This window comes from Octopus bimaculoides, chromosome 7, assembly GCF_046866305.1.
Source record: "Octopus bimaculoides isolate indiv1 chromosome 7, ASM4686630v1, whole genome shotgun sequence".
NCBI lineage: Eukaryota > Metazoa > Mollusca > Cephalopoda > Octopoda > Octopodidae > Octopus > Octopus bimaculoides.
Window position 1 is genome coordinate 3,695,807 of NC_142934.1, and position 15,571 is coordinate 3,711,377.

The window sequence follows — 15,571 nt, forward strand, 5'->3', positions numbered from 1 at the left end:
TAACGCCCGTTGTCCATGCTGGTATGGGTTGGACAGTTTGACCAGGGCTGGCCAGCTGGAAGGCTGCACCAGACTCCAGTCTGATTTGGCATGGTTTTCTACGACTGGATGCCCTTCCTAACGCCAACCCCTCCAAAAATGTAAAGGGTGCTTTTACATACCACCAGCACATGTGCCATTTTGCATGACACCAGTGTCTGCCATGTCCCAGGGGCACCAAAATCTTTGAAGTGCTTAGGGCCTCTATGGGCCTTAATTTGGCCCTTCCCACAGGTCTGCTGCTTATCTCTAGTTCTGTAATACTAAACAGCAGCAGCAGATTCCACAGTCTGCCTTGAAAACTTTTAACTTGCATCAGCTCTTTTACATTGGTTTCTTGCTTCCTTCAGTCCTGTAAATTAAATGAACCTCCTTCCATAATAATTCTTTCTAATGACTGAAACAAATGAAAGAATAAAAGAGTAATGGTACTTATTAATCTTGTAGGCCAGTAGTCACAAACTGTGACAGTGGTATTTTTCATGATTGAAAGTAAGTCAATTTCTAATAAATGATAGTAATACGTCTCAGCAATGATGTCCAGATTTATTGTGACAGACATGGAGCAATTCAAAACATTTCTTATCTCCAGTCCTTTTTACAAACAACTGACAAACATCCTGCTCTTAGTTTCTTTCCAAACTTGGAAAACATTTAGTTTTCTGTTTCTCCTTTTATCCCCACCCCCACCCATCACTATTTACAGACCAACATCTTATCTCTTATAGCATTGTTTACAACATTTCCTACTCTCTGTCTAGCTGGGTCAATATGACTTCCACAGGTCTGGTGCTTATCTCTAATTCTGAAGTGTTAAATAAATGGATGAGGCAAATTTTTGCACTGGAGGAATTTAGCCTGGTACTACATGGCAACAAATCACTTGTCGATTCCACAGTAGTCCTCCTGCTGCTGCTGCTGCTGCTGCTATCAGCAGTGAGTTTATATCAACACTAGTAACAGAATGAAAAATGCTGACCTTTCAGCTGGTTGTCTAATATCCCATCAACTTGGCTGTCTATGTTCTTAAGGTTTGTAATTATAAATTTCTTTGCCTAACTGAAACCCAGCTAATTTTATGCTTACCTTATTAATTCTGTTTTACCACTCTTCATGCACCCTACGATCACTAAAATCCTAATTTGGTAGGTGGCAAACAGTACAAAACAGGGATCTTTTTAAAATTCTTATAACCATTTTAATTATTTCATATTTTCACCAGATTACATCTTTCATTCCCCCCCCCCTTACACTGATGTAGTTTTGTATGATGAAAATCCTTTTTAAAATTATTTAAAAAATTCTAATGAAAATTTGAAATGATTCAAGAGCAATCTTTTTAAAGAGCATAAAGGAATTTAGTTTTGTACCACACTGTTATTAATAGTAAATGATTATTTAATAAGCTGCTTCTAAAATAATCGATGATACAAGCTCATCTGTAAGAATTAGCACTTTGCTCTTGGGTTGTTATGAGTTAAGTCTTAATGATGAAGTGGGGCCTAGGATTAACAGTAACAGACAAGACAAAAATATCTACAGGTATTTCATTTCACATGTTTAATTGTCATTTCAAATCTCACAAAGAAATGCTCTGCCTGTCACCTCTGCCACTATTTTTTTATTCAATAAAATAAATGCTGGGTACGGAGAAGGATCAATCGTGTTGTTGAGGTATCTCTATTAATCAAACCCTTGTAAGAAATCATTATCTATCTATCTATTTATCTACCTGTGTATGTCTATCTATCTGTCTGTCTCTCTGCCTGTCTATCTTTCTATCTATCTATCTATCTGTGTCTGTCTTTCTTTCTCTCTGTCTGTTTTGTGTATGCGTGTATGTATGTGTGTGTGTGTGTGTGTGTGTGTGCGCGCGTGCGTGCGTGTATGTGTGCTGCAAATCCTTAGCGTGCCAAACAAAAAGCTTAGTAGCATTTCACCCATCTTTACGTTCCGAGTTCCAATTACACTAAGATCAACTTTGCTTCTAATCCTTTCGGGGTCGATAAATTAAGTACCAGTTGCGTACTGGGTCGACATAATCGATTTACCTACTCTCCCCAAAATTTTAGTAGAAAGGATCATTATTATTATTATTATTATTATTATTAGGCACTTCCCTCTTCGGCCGAGGACTCATTAACATTTTAAGTTCGTTGAAAGGTGGGTGAATGTGGCGAGAATGGCCCGTGTGAATGCGAGAGGGTGAAGAGGAAAGGGGTGCTTGCCTGAGGTGCCCTGTGTGATCAAGGTGTCCATGGTGTGTGGGGTTTCCTTGGTCGCCCCTAGTTGGATTTCCCCCCTATGAGGGAATTTAATTGTTCGAATTCTTGTGTTGCTTTTGTTTGTTTACTATTTACACGCATCGTCTAAACTCCACCGTCTCTTGTTTGTTTTGTGCAAAGTCCTTTTGTTTCTAGTGGTGAGCCCTTGTGGCCAATAAAGAAATTATTATTTGTTATTGTTATTATTATTATTATTATTATTATTATTATTATTATTATTATTATTAAGTCGGCAAGCTGACAGAATCGTTAGCACGCGAAATGCTTAGCGGCATTTCGCCCGTCGCTACGTTCTGAGTTCAAATTCCGCCCTAGTCGACTTTATCTTTCATCCTTTCGAGGTCGATAAATTAAGTACCAGTGAAACACTGGGTCAATGTAATTGACTAGTCCTCTCCCCACAAATTTCAGGCCTTGTTCCTAGAGTAGAAAGGATTATTACTATTATCATTATTGAAAGCGGTGAGCTGATTGAACTGTTAGCACGCCGGACAAAATGCTTTGCAACATTTTGTCCGTCTTTATGTACTGAGTTCAAACTTCGCCAAAGTTGATATTGCTTTTCATCCTTTCGGGTCGATAAACTAAGTACCAGTTAAATAGTTGTAATCACCTTCCCCCTCCCCTCAAAAACTGCTAGACCTGTGGAAAAATTTGAAAGCATATATATATATATATATATATAACTTCCATCAACTAAATATGTTTACCTCCCCCCCTCATCATGTCTTATATATGTTCTCTATGCTTAAATTTTTCAGTTGAAACATCTGTTTTCTCTTAGACGAAGAGTCAGACCAAAACCGTCGGATGCCCATCTCTCCACATAACTTAAACACATGAACTAAACTGTGTTATTTTTGCCGATATATACCTCCACCACCTCCACTACCAGTTTTCTTGGACCCCCTCTTTTTTAACGTTTAATTTATAAGATAGTGAGTAATTATTTTTTTTTCCTTAATTTTTCTCCTGAAATAACATTTCGCGATTATATTATTCAAGAGTGTGGTTTCGTTTATTCTAATATATATATATATATATATATATATATATATATATATAAAGACCCCGAATTTTCCACACACACATATTATTTATTTATCTATCTATCTATCTATCTATCTGACTATCTATCTATCTATTTGTCTATCTATCCACATACACGCACGCACGCACACACACACACACACACGCACGTGTATAAAATTTCATTTACATTCCTTTATATATTTTTTTTATCAATAAGTTTCTTTTGTAAATTTCATTTGTACTTTGTATCCCTCAATTTGATAAACTTAGAAAAACTAAATCCATCAACTAAAAATTTAAAACGATCAAAAAAAAAATTATTTGAAAAATAAAAATAAAATGTTGCGTTCTCATCTGAATAAAAAAAGCTAAAAACACACTCCAAATTGTTTTCGTTGGAAAAATGCCCTGCCTTATAAGGGGGGGCATCTCTGAGAAGGTAAAGGTAAATATAATTGTGTGATGGGAAAGGATATTTAATTATAAAAATGACAATATATAAACACAAGTGGGAGGAAGAGTAGAAGGTAATGTTATAATGATGGTAGCGTGGTTATAGCAACCAACACAAGTGTGTGTGTGGCTATGGAACGAGTCACATCATCCACCACTGTCCCACTCGATTACCGTCGTCGTCGTCACTTGATAGACAACAACTTTTAAAACTCCATGTTCACTCCAACCAGGTGACGACGAATTGGATCGCCACTTTTACGCGGGTCAAACTCCATTCATTTGTTTATACAACAATGAACCCCGGTTGCTCATTGCTATTCATTCCGAACTAGAAAGAAATTCGCTGAGATTTTTACTAACACACATCTACGTCAATGTCTTTTTTGTTTGGTCACCAGTTTTAAAGCTTGGACAACATCGACAGAATTTCATTGTAAGTATAAAAAAAGATTATATAAACTTTCTTTAGCGTTTCATGTCTTTATCTGTTTCCTAATGTTCATTATACGTTAAACTTTGAAAACTTTAATTTCTTATTTTTACACTAGTCGCGATTGATGACAGGCTGGCTCGTTGTTATTGATATAATTCTGTGTGAAAATAAGAAAATACTTCAATACATGGACATTTTTCACTTTTAAGTGTTACATATAACCAGCAAATTAAGTAGAGTTAAATTTAAAGTCGATAATGTTTACTCTCCCACAAATAATTCCTGAAAGAAAAAGAAAAAAATTTATCGTTAGTCAGCATTAAGTTCAACGATGACATGTTTGACAACTTTTATTTATTTATATTTGGTTTAATTTTCACCTTCATACTCTTAAAGCGACTTCAATTTTCTTTTATGACATTTTTCTTTATTTAAACATAAAGAAATTGTCGAAAAACTATGTCGATGATAGAAAAAAATCGTATTTGTCTCTGTGGTAAATTCACGATTCGGTCAGCAATTAGCGACTAATTAAGCAGCTGAAATTTAATGATTACTGCCTTAGTCCATTTCCTAAAATAGCCCATCCCGTGAATATTAATTTGTTTCTCAAAGAACCATATAAATGACAGCTAAAAACAATTTAATTTTATCGAGTAATTAAACATGTTCACAGGTTGTAAATGCTTCTTAGAAAGCTTTAAATATTTTTGAAAAGAGAAAATTAAAAATGAAATCTCAAAACTTCATCAGTTTTTATAGATAATAACTTGTAGATTGGATATGAATCTATTTAACGTCACGAGAAACTTTCTTAATAGACAAACACCTGATCCCAATAAATAAAGACATGGAATGTTTTTTTTTTTTTTGTAATTAACACTGTTGTATAACGGGAGGGGTGTGTGTAAAGTTTAAGTTATTCATTGAAAGTCGTAGAGTGTATTTCATGCAGAAATACTAGGCGACTGCGAAATTAAATATTCAGAAACTAATGTAATGTATTAATCGCCAGAGATTTAATATTTTTCCTAGTTCCATTCGGGTCACTTTTTTGATTGTCAGCTAATTTTTATTTTACTTTTTTTAGTTTCGCATTCAGTAATTACTAGAGGAAATATGGCTGACTTAATTAAGTCTCACGTGTGACCTGTTGCATTTTAAAGGCATACAAGCCGCTTTAAGTGAATTTACGATAAATCTTATGTTAAAGTTACTGATGAGCAAGGCTTGATATTGGTTTCAGGGTGTTTATCTTCGCTGTAGTCTATGTATTTTTAGTCTTAAATCGTACCATATTTGCTGTAGGCTTTCAATCACCATCTGGAACTGTTTAAAACTTCAGATAGCAAAGGAACGGCCAGAAAGGCACGTAGCTTCAGTGAAAGTATCTTTCTAGCCATCTGTACGATGAAATGCTGCTAGTGTCCTCTTGTCGTCGCTAATTGTTTTTTTTTTTCTCTTTCGCATGCATAAAAATAAATTAATTGTAAAGTTGGAAAAGTTTAAATGCAATTATGAGAAATCCAAACACTGGTTTCTAAGTTCATTGACTTATCCAAATTAATAGTTGTATGCAATGTTTATAAAATGCGATTAACATTCTTCGTTTTTACTCTGTATAGTTCTAAGTCCAGTAGTTTCGTCATGACCTGGTAGTCACCACAGGAGCGCCCATGAACATAGGCGTCCCAACCGTGACCATCCTATCATTATACATATCGGAAATTACATTTTCTAGTATATCCTTTATTATTATTTTTTTTAATTATAGGTAGGACTCTAGTTTTTTTTTAAGGATATTTTTCTGATATTTTATTAAGATAACTCGGATTTAGCCAACCAATATCTAAAAGAAAAAGATATCAGAGGAAAGGCGATCCTTGATATTCCGGCTACAAAAAAAAAAAAAAATAGAGAAGTCGGAAAAACGTCAGAGACGATGTCTATGTAAGGCCTGACGACGATTGAATTTGTTTTTCCTTTTTTTTTTAATTTTGTATAAGTGATGTAACCAGAAGTCTTGTATGTAAGTCCTCAAAAGGAATCTTCGCAGCTGGAGTATGAAAGATTGCCGGTGGGAACTGGTGCAAGAAGTGGTGGGTGCGTCAGCAAAAATTTATACACCGAGATTCCTGAGTTTGGTTAAGCTTCATACTTTGGCGAGTAGCGTAATTGGACTTTGTTGGGGGTCTGTTTCTCTAATTGGAAAACATTTTGTTTACCATCGATATAATCCTAATTGATCTGATAAATAATTTTTACTTCGTGCTTTGTTATTAACGTTCCCCACCTTTTTTGTTTTTTCTTATATGATAAAAATAGTAAATATAAAAGGGTGTAATCTGAGAGACGTGCATGCTATTTTTAACGTGTTATACCATATAGAGACATGCTCGTAAATGGATAAGATCTTATCCATTGTATTTCAAATAGGACTTACAGGCTGCTTCAGCGAAGAAATGTAAAAAGTCTAAACCTTATCAACAACTATTGTAAAATATCATTGTATATCGCTGTTCAATCAGAACTATATATTATCTTACACATATATGTAAAACGGTGGAAAATTAAAGACAAAATACAGGGTATGGGGGAATCTATTTTTATCCGTGGGTAACACATATTTGCAAACGAACAATTTTGAATGACTGGAATCTATTTTTAGATTCCTTAATTGACTTTCCTCACATTCACGCTTACTCCCCCTCCCCCTCTCTCTCTTTCTCTATATTGTCTTCAATAACCCGTTTTGAGGCACTTAGCCTATTATTTTTATTAATTATTATTGCCAATAGACAGTGATATAAAATAAACAAAACCTCTGGCGCTGGTGTGGCTGTGTGGTTAAGAAGCTTGCTTCTCAACCATGTGGTCTTGGGTTCAGTTCCACTGTGCAGCACCTTGGGCAAGTATCTCCGACTATAGCCCCGAGCCGAGAGGATTTGTTTGATGGAAACTAAAAGGGTAAAAGAGCCCATTTTATGTGTGTATCCCACTACCTCGTGACTTGTTTGAATATGTTTACTTTCCCGCAACTTAGCAGTTCGTTAATGGAAATTGACAACTAAAACCTTTCAAGGCGGCACTCCAGCATGGTCGCACTCCAATGACTGAATCAAATAAAAGAGAAAGATACTGAAGTTCATGTAGGAACATTGATTGTAGTCCTTGAAACATTTCACAATGTTTCTTCGAACTTTGAGCCTCACAGAAGCAATGACTAGTAACCGAGACCTTTGGCGATATGCTGGGCTTGAGAAGACCTGTCAAGCCAAGTGAAATTATAGTCATGGCTAATACTGTTGTCACATAACTGTCACCTGTGCTGGTGGTACGTAAAAAACACCTTTCAAGCATTGGGCTCCATGTAGGCAAAGTGGCCAATGCCAGTGGCATGTGAAAAGCTCCTTTCTAGTGTTGGGCCTCATGGAGGCAATGGCCAAGACCTTTGGCATTAGGTCATGCTTGAGAAGACCCATCAAGCCAAGTATAATCGCAGTCATAGCAAATACTGGCCATTGGCATGTAAAAACACCCATTACACTCTCAGAGTGGTTGGCATTAGGAAGAGCATCCAGCCATAGAAACCATGCCAAATCAGACAGGAGTCTGGTGCAGCCTGCCAGCCCTGGTCAAACCATCCAACCCATGCCAGCATAGACAATGGATAGTAAATGATGATGATGATGATGATTTGTCAAGTTAAAACTTCACCTGATATTCTGGAGTCTTAGGGTTAAGTCTGATTTTTTAGTGATTTGTCCAGTCTAAAACTTTATCCCATTATGTCAAGTTAAAACTTCACTGAATCTTTTTTTTTTTTTTTTTTTTTTTTTGCCAGAATGCACATATTTTTCATTATTTTGGCTTTTTCTTTTCAAAATATTGTTTGTCTTGTTTCTCTTCCAATTTTGTTTTGGTGTCTGTTTTTCTTCATAGTAATTTGAGATGTACAACTTTTCTAACATTAATTACAATGAAATGCTGTTTGTGAATTCTAATTTGACTTTTAAAAACTTAAAAAAAAAAAATACAATTTACATGGCTCATGGTATAAAAGAACTTTTTCTTCTTGGAGAATGGACTGAATATGAAGAGACTATCACATATTCCATGAAATTTATCTTGAGGGAAAGCACTTGGTCAACCAACCTAAAAGACTGTTTTACAGCTGAAGATAAATGTGTTAAAAAAAATATTAATTATGCTTTTTTGCATTTCTGGGATGGATTGTGTCACTTCTAATCTGGTCCCTTGGATCAAGGGTCATGCAGTTTACCCCCCAGGATTTCACAACCAGTTGGCAGGCACTGAGGAAAGGCATTTTGATGGAGTGTATTGTTACTCCACTCCTATTGCAGAGGTTATTTCTAACCCATTTCTCTTTTTTTACATAAAATATTTCAGGGAACCAGATTAGAAATTGCACATTTCATCTCAGAAATGCAAAAAAGCGTAATTAACAATTTTTATACATAATTGTTTCAGTAACGATGTCATTATGTATAAAATTTACAGCTACTGATATAGGTCACTGAAGAATTAAAAAAAAAAATATTGGAAAGGCACCAATTTTGGAAAATGATTTTGTGGGGAGTGGTTGCTCCCCTGTTAGCTATGCTACTACCTCTTTGTAATAACCATAGAGTTTGTAACTGAAAGGTACAGTAAGCTACTTGGAAGCAATAAACACTACTCCATGTTCTTTTTGTGGATGATATTACCATCACCAGACTGGGAAAAGTATCAGGAGCATAGGAGATGGAGATCAGCCCAGAAAGGAATGAAATCTTGGTTACTAGTAACAACCAAAACACAGTACCCAACATCATGCTGAACGGAGAGAGACTTGATGAAGTGGACACTTTCAAGTACTTAGGATTCACTTTGACCAAGGATGGCAGATGTTGAAATGAGATAACAGTTTAGTCTCTGCTGTCATCATGAAGCTGAACACTGTATGGAAAAGCAATTACATTAGCTTTCCAGCAAATCGCAGAGTATACAAGTCCTTTGGTGACTTTGATCCTTCTGTATAGGTGTGAGAGCTGAAGGATCCAGGCATTTGAGCCCAAGTGCTTCAGAAGACTGCTACACATCTTGTACACAGAGCACAAAACAAACAGCTTTGTCAGGCAACAAGTCAACAAATATGCTGGCAAACCGGAACCATTCCTTGCATTGGTAAAAAGATGAAAGCTTGCCTGATACAGTCATGTATCCCTCCACACTTGCCTCTCCAAAACCATTCTTCTGGGCACAGTTTAGGGAGGGCAAAGAGAGGCAAACAGAGAAACACCTGGTTTGACGATGTCAAGGACTGGACAGGTCACAACACAGCAAACTTGCGATGCACAATGGAGACCAGTGGCAACAACTGAACTCCAAACGTGTCTTGAGTGGCACTCCAACAACTGGCTGCATTAGTTAAGGTTGTTGTTGATGATTATTGACATAATGGAGAAAAAAGAGAAACCAAGACTGTTAGCATAGTTGCATGGGGTTATATAACAGCAATTATGGCTGCAGAACAAAACAAACAAACAAAATCAGTGTCTATAATACAGGAGCAGAGTAAGGAATTTTGTTTTGAAATTGGTCAGGGGTTGATTACAGTGATCAGGAAGTTGAGAATTAAGAGTTTTAGCTTTTTCAACACAGTCCCTTTAATTGATATCAAAACTAGCATTGGCACTGAGCCAAGTACAGCAGACTAACTGCTAATGATAGCCTCAGTGTGGCAGAGAAATTTAAGGTGCGGCATTACCAACTTGCAACTGTTGCCAAGGCTTTAACCCTTTCGTTACCAACCCAGCTGAAACTGCCTCTGGTTCTGTAGTACAAATGTCTTGTTTTCAAAGTTCTGAATTAAAATCTTCCACCAAACCTTAGTCACAATTTATGTTCTTAACATAATAACTAAGTTATTTTACTAAATTCTTTGTTATATTTAAAATTAATTGAAAGAAACACAGAGCATCTCAAAATAAATACAGCAATGAAAGGGTTAATGGCCACAACACATGTATGAAATATGAAGAAGGGTAAAGTGTGCTAACAAGTAATTACAAGAGAGGTTGGCTCTGTTGATTTACTTTTATGTTTAGTGGGATGTGTAGCACATCTGCCAAACCTTGGCTGTCTTTGGTATCTTTGGTGGTGGAGTTTAAAGCAACAAAGTCCTGTAGCAGAAAGGAAATGGAGGGTGAGCAAAGCTGTTGAGGTGGCACAGTCCACCTTGAATTAAAGAAAGTGATGGGTGCAGTGCAAAAGGCATTGGTTAGATACAAAAGAAATGGATATCTCACCAGGATAACAAAAGCAAGAAAAATATTCTTTTCTACTCTAGGCACAAGGCCCCACATTTTTTGGGATGGGGCAGTCAATTAGATCAACCCCAGTATGCAACTGGTACTTAATTTAACGAGGCTTCTGGAAAGTGCAGTTGGATTGGAAGGAATTGCTCATATTCCCAAGCCATGTTGCAATAATAAAGTGGCACTGTGACCTTATGGCATGGTCAGATCTGATTCAGAAAATAAATTGTTCTGATTGTTGAACTGAAAGCAATATGGAGTGGACACATGAAGGGAAAGGTTAGAAATGTGCAAGATTCAGGAATTCTATGAGGGATAAGGATTGCAGTGTATAGTGCTTCCAGTAGTGATGGGAGGTCATCGATTTAAAGCTAGTTCCATTATGTCTCTCCTGGTTGGTACTGGTTCAGAACAGTGATTTGTGAACTGGAGACAAAAGCAGAAAATGCTTCATCATGGATATGGCAGATCTATGTGAGATAAAGGTCAGTGCTGAGAGCAAAAGATAAATGGTCAGTGAATAGTAAAATGAGAGATAATTACTGCATAGAGGGAGTGGTTTGGTGTGGAGAGTAGAGGGATAATGGCGAAGAGAAGTTTTACAGTGTGGGCCAATGACTTGGGCCTTCCCTGGTAGTCAATGACTTGGGCCTTCCCTGGTAGTCAATGCTACTTGGGCCTTCCCTGGTAGTCAATGACTTGGGCCTTCCCTGGTAGTCAATGACTTGGGCCTTCCCTGGTAGTCAATGCTACTTGGGCCTTCCCTGGTAGTCAATGACTTGGGCCTTCCCTGGTAGTCAATGACTTGGGCCTTCCCTGGTAGTCAATGACTTGGGCCTTCCCTGGTAGTCAATGACACTTGGGCCTTCCCTGGTAGTCAATGACTTGGGCCTTCCCTGGTAGTCAATGACTTGGGCCTTCCCTGGTAGTCAATGCTACTTGGGCCTTCCCTGGTAGTCAATGACTTGGGCCTTCCCTGGTAGTCAATGACTTGGGCCTTCCCTGGTAGTCAATGACTTGGGCCTTCCCTGGTAGTCAATGACTTGGGCCTTCCCTGGTAGTCAATGCTACTTGGGCCTTCCCTGGTAGTCAATGACTTGGGCCTTCCCTGGTAGTCAATGACTTGGGCCTTCCCTGGTAGTCAATGACTTGGGCCTTCCCTGGTAGTCAATGACTTGGGCCTTCCCTGGTAGTCAATGCTACTTGGGCCTTCCCTGGTAGTCAATGCTACTTGGGCCTTCCCTGGTAGTCAATGACTTGGGCCTTCCCTGGTAGTCAATGACTTGGGCCTTCCCTGGTAGTCAATGACTTGGGCCTTCCCTGGTAGTCAATGACTTGGGCCTTCCCTGGTAGTCAATGCTACTTGGTACTGCTGAAGGGAGTGATGCCCTTGCTATGTGCTAAAACTGCCATGACCTCCATATGACATTTTATATATATATATATAGATAGATATGTCTACCTTATATAATTGTAATTTGAAGTATGCACTGATGCCTGATCACCATCTTCTCTCCTTTAATAAAGAGGATGGTCATGTATGTCCTCTTCTGCAAGACTTCAAGAATCTTGCAAACCAAATACAAAACCGGAAAACCTCTGCCACCAGCTTTGTTGAATCTTCCTTTCCCCCCTTTTCTCAGATGTTTCTGTGAGCTTCACTCCTTTGGTAAAAGCTTCCACAATAGATTCTGGTTTTACCTTACATCCCAACACTGTTCATATGAGGTTACTACTGTATGTGCACACGTATGTTTGTGTGTGTGTGAGAGGGAGTGAATATTTATAAAATTATGCTGAACTGACTTCACTGTTTTGTGGTTCTACTACAAATGATGACGTCATTGTTTGTGTTTGGGGTGCTTCCAGTGAAGTTTGTTGGCATTTCCTGTCAACAAGTCATCTGTTAGCTCGACACTTTTGGATTCCTGTGGAATAAAAGAAATCTCTTATTTGATAAACAGGGAAGGGTTGGCAGCAGGAAGTGGATCCCACTGTAAAAATCCATCCTCAATTCAGCTCTCTTCTGAGCTTTGTTAGCATAAGAAAACAAATCGTCATTGAAATGAACACACGCACACACACATCTATGTACATACATACATACATTTCAACCTTGTTAATTTACATACATCCTTTCTACAGCTGGATGCCCTTCCTAACGCCAACCCTTTTACAGTGTATACTGGGTGCTTTCAACCACTTCTATGTTAAACATATACATACACATATACACATGCATTCATACATCTTCATATGCACACATCTAGTCCTTTAATTCACACACATATACACATGGTTACACCTACAAGCACACACTTTCTCACATATAAAACACTCTCCTACAGAAATAGACACTATTTATATACTGTGGTCACATGATTGTTTCCCCCATGCTATGGAAAATTGTTGTAGAAGATGCTACATTCAAAGTAACACATCTAGACTAATCAAAAAAGATGAAGTGTTTAACTTCCTTAAATGTTTACTGACCTCAGCTTGATGCTGATCTAACTCAGTTCACTGAAAATTGTGTCCAGTTTATAAAAACAACACATTTGTACTCAGTCAGATTCGGTTTCAGTCGGGTTGGTAACAAAAGGGTTAAATGGCTATGGAGGTCCATTAGAGTAAATAAGAACAAAAGGGGTCCACAGACAGAAAATAGTTGAGAACCACCTGTCCGACCAATCCTCTTTCTAGTCCAGTGACCTCACCGTGTGGTCTCATTCTTATCAATTCTGTTCTTGACTTCCTATAAATACATGTCTCGTTTAGGTCCAATCAACCTGTGACTGCTTATTCTTTATTGTTTAATATATATAATCGATGTAATCAACTTAATCCCTTTGTCTGTCCTTGTTTGTCCCTCTATGTTTAGCCACTTGTGAGCAATAAAGAAATAAATATATGTAGGTTTCCTAAATTCTGCTATTCCAGTGTCTTCTCTTTGTATCCTGGGCGTGACACAATTACATCAACCATGAATTCAATAGACACTTAATTACAGCACAAATAGTGCAAGTATACGTGTGTGTGTGTGCGTGTACATAGGCACCTTCTGGTTCATATATATAAAGTCATACACATAAACATTTATGCACCTATATATATATGTACACACACATACTTGGATCCACCTATATGTATCAAGAGAGTTGTGCATATATTCTGTAATATTCCCAGCAATTATACACACATAAGAAAATAGATATACGAGCACACATGCAATGCAGACACCCACCCACACAGGCTTACGCATATGCACACACACACACACACACCTGACAGGGCAACAAATACTAAAATATTACTCATACATAGGTGCAGAGAGGGCTGTGTGTTGATTGGTTGTTTTATTTCTTTATTCAGTTTTTTTTTTTCTTTTGTAAAGGAATGACACCAGTGAACATGTGAAAAAGACAGAAAAAACTTTCATTCTTAGGAATTATATTTGTCTGAACTATATACAATGACATCCAAAAAATATACAGGGAAAAATTATATAAACATTTATATACATTGCATTGTATATCCACATGAGGTATTATGGTCACCGCATGTGTAGGTGTGTGTGTATGAGTATGTAAAGTTATTATTGTAGTTGTGTGTGTGTGTCTTTTTTTGTTCCAGTCACTAGACTGTGGCCATGCTGGGACACTGCTTTGAAGAATTTTAGTCGAATGATCCATAGCCATTGCTTTTTTTTATTTATTTTAAGCCTTCTGCTATAGCCTCGGCCCGGCCAAAGCCTTGTGAGTGGATTTGGTAGACGGAAACTGAAAGCATGGACAGTGGATATTAAATGATGATGATGATATATATATATGTATATATATATATATATATATATATGTATATATATATATATATATATATATATATATATACCCCCCCACACACACACACACACCTCATCTGTTTTCCATGCTGATATATGTATATATAGACATATATATTTACATATTGCTGGTTCCTCTGTTGGGTCAGAAGGGGGCAGACCTTTTCATCCCAAGCCATCTCCTTGTTCATTACCCTTTATTACATCACTTCCATCCCTCTTTCTTGTCATCAACAGTAAGGGCGAGTGTATCACCATCATTTCTCTTTGGTAACACCTTGGTTTCCTCAAGCTTCTAATTTGGAACACCTCACACCTCCATTTCTTATATCATAGAACATGTGCAAGTCTCTGCTTTTTCCATTTCAGATTCCCTAAGTCTATCTCATGACTTTTATAGCTCTGTCTACCATTTTATTCTACCATGTCATCGCTTTGATCAGTAATTCTCAGCCAATGATCTCATCTGAACTCCCTGTTGTATCTATCTCTTATCTATTGTCATTTGCATCAGCTAGAATTCCTCTAAACTTCTAACCAACTGTGGATTCTTTTAGCTTCTGTCTCTTCCTTCCACAGGTGGTCTTCTGTTTCTGTGCCTACCTAGCTCTAATTCTCACGTCACTTACCACTAATTGTGCATTCTTCACTAGGAAAGGGATTAGAATTTACAATAGTCTGCCTGTCTTGTTCCCTAATGAGAATGATTATCTATTTGATTTGTGTTTGCTAGATTGGTAGGTGACAAAGTGGTTCACTGGATTATTGAATTGTGTTTGGTGCAGTTAGATGAAGTTGCATCACAGAATTCCAGGAATCTTAAGACCAATTTTGAACATTGGTTTCCTTTGTTGAGTTATCTAGGTTCCTACATTCTAGAAAGTTATCACTTCTTTCAGATTGTACCCTTCTCAGGTAATAATTGCTTTTAGATTAAGAGAGAGGACCTTCAAGTGTACCATTTATAGTAACAGTTGTTGATCTTCTTTGATTGGCTCCAATAGCAATGCAATACCAACTGCAAAATCTGTTCTTTTGGTATGATGTCTTGGTCATTTCCTTTCCGTGTATGTTAATCCAGTGGATTGGTCAGCTCTAGTTAGCAATTCTCATGTAATGACAACAATATGGAGATCAAATCTAAATTGAGGCCTGAAACTTAAAT

The 15,571-nt window shown here is 37.3% G+C and overlaps 1 protein-coding gene across 10 annotated transcripts in view; it reads left to right on the forward strand.

Moving 5' to 3' along the window:
- The first annotated feature begins 765 nt into the window (after window positions 1-765).
- Window positions 766-15,571, forward strand: part of LOC106871587 (uncharacterized) — a 70,700-nt gene continuing 55,894 nt past the window's right edge. For 7 of the 10 annotated variants that reach the window (XR_016242496.1, XR_016242494.1, XR_016242495.1 and 4 more), the window contains exon 1: window positions 3,921-4,245. The gene's annotated coding sequence lies outside the window, so the exon portion shown is untranslated. Of the gene's footprint in view, window positions 1,071-3,085; window positions 3,263-3,920; window positions 4,246-15,571 lie in introns of those variants that run through there. The other 3 variants (XM_089354618.1, XR_016242497.1, XM_089354619.1) reach the window with 3 other exon arrangements.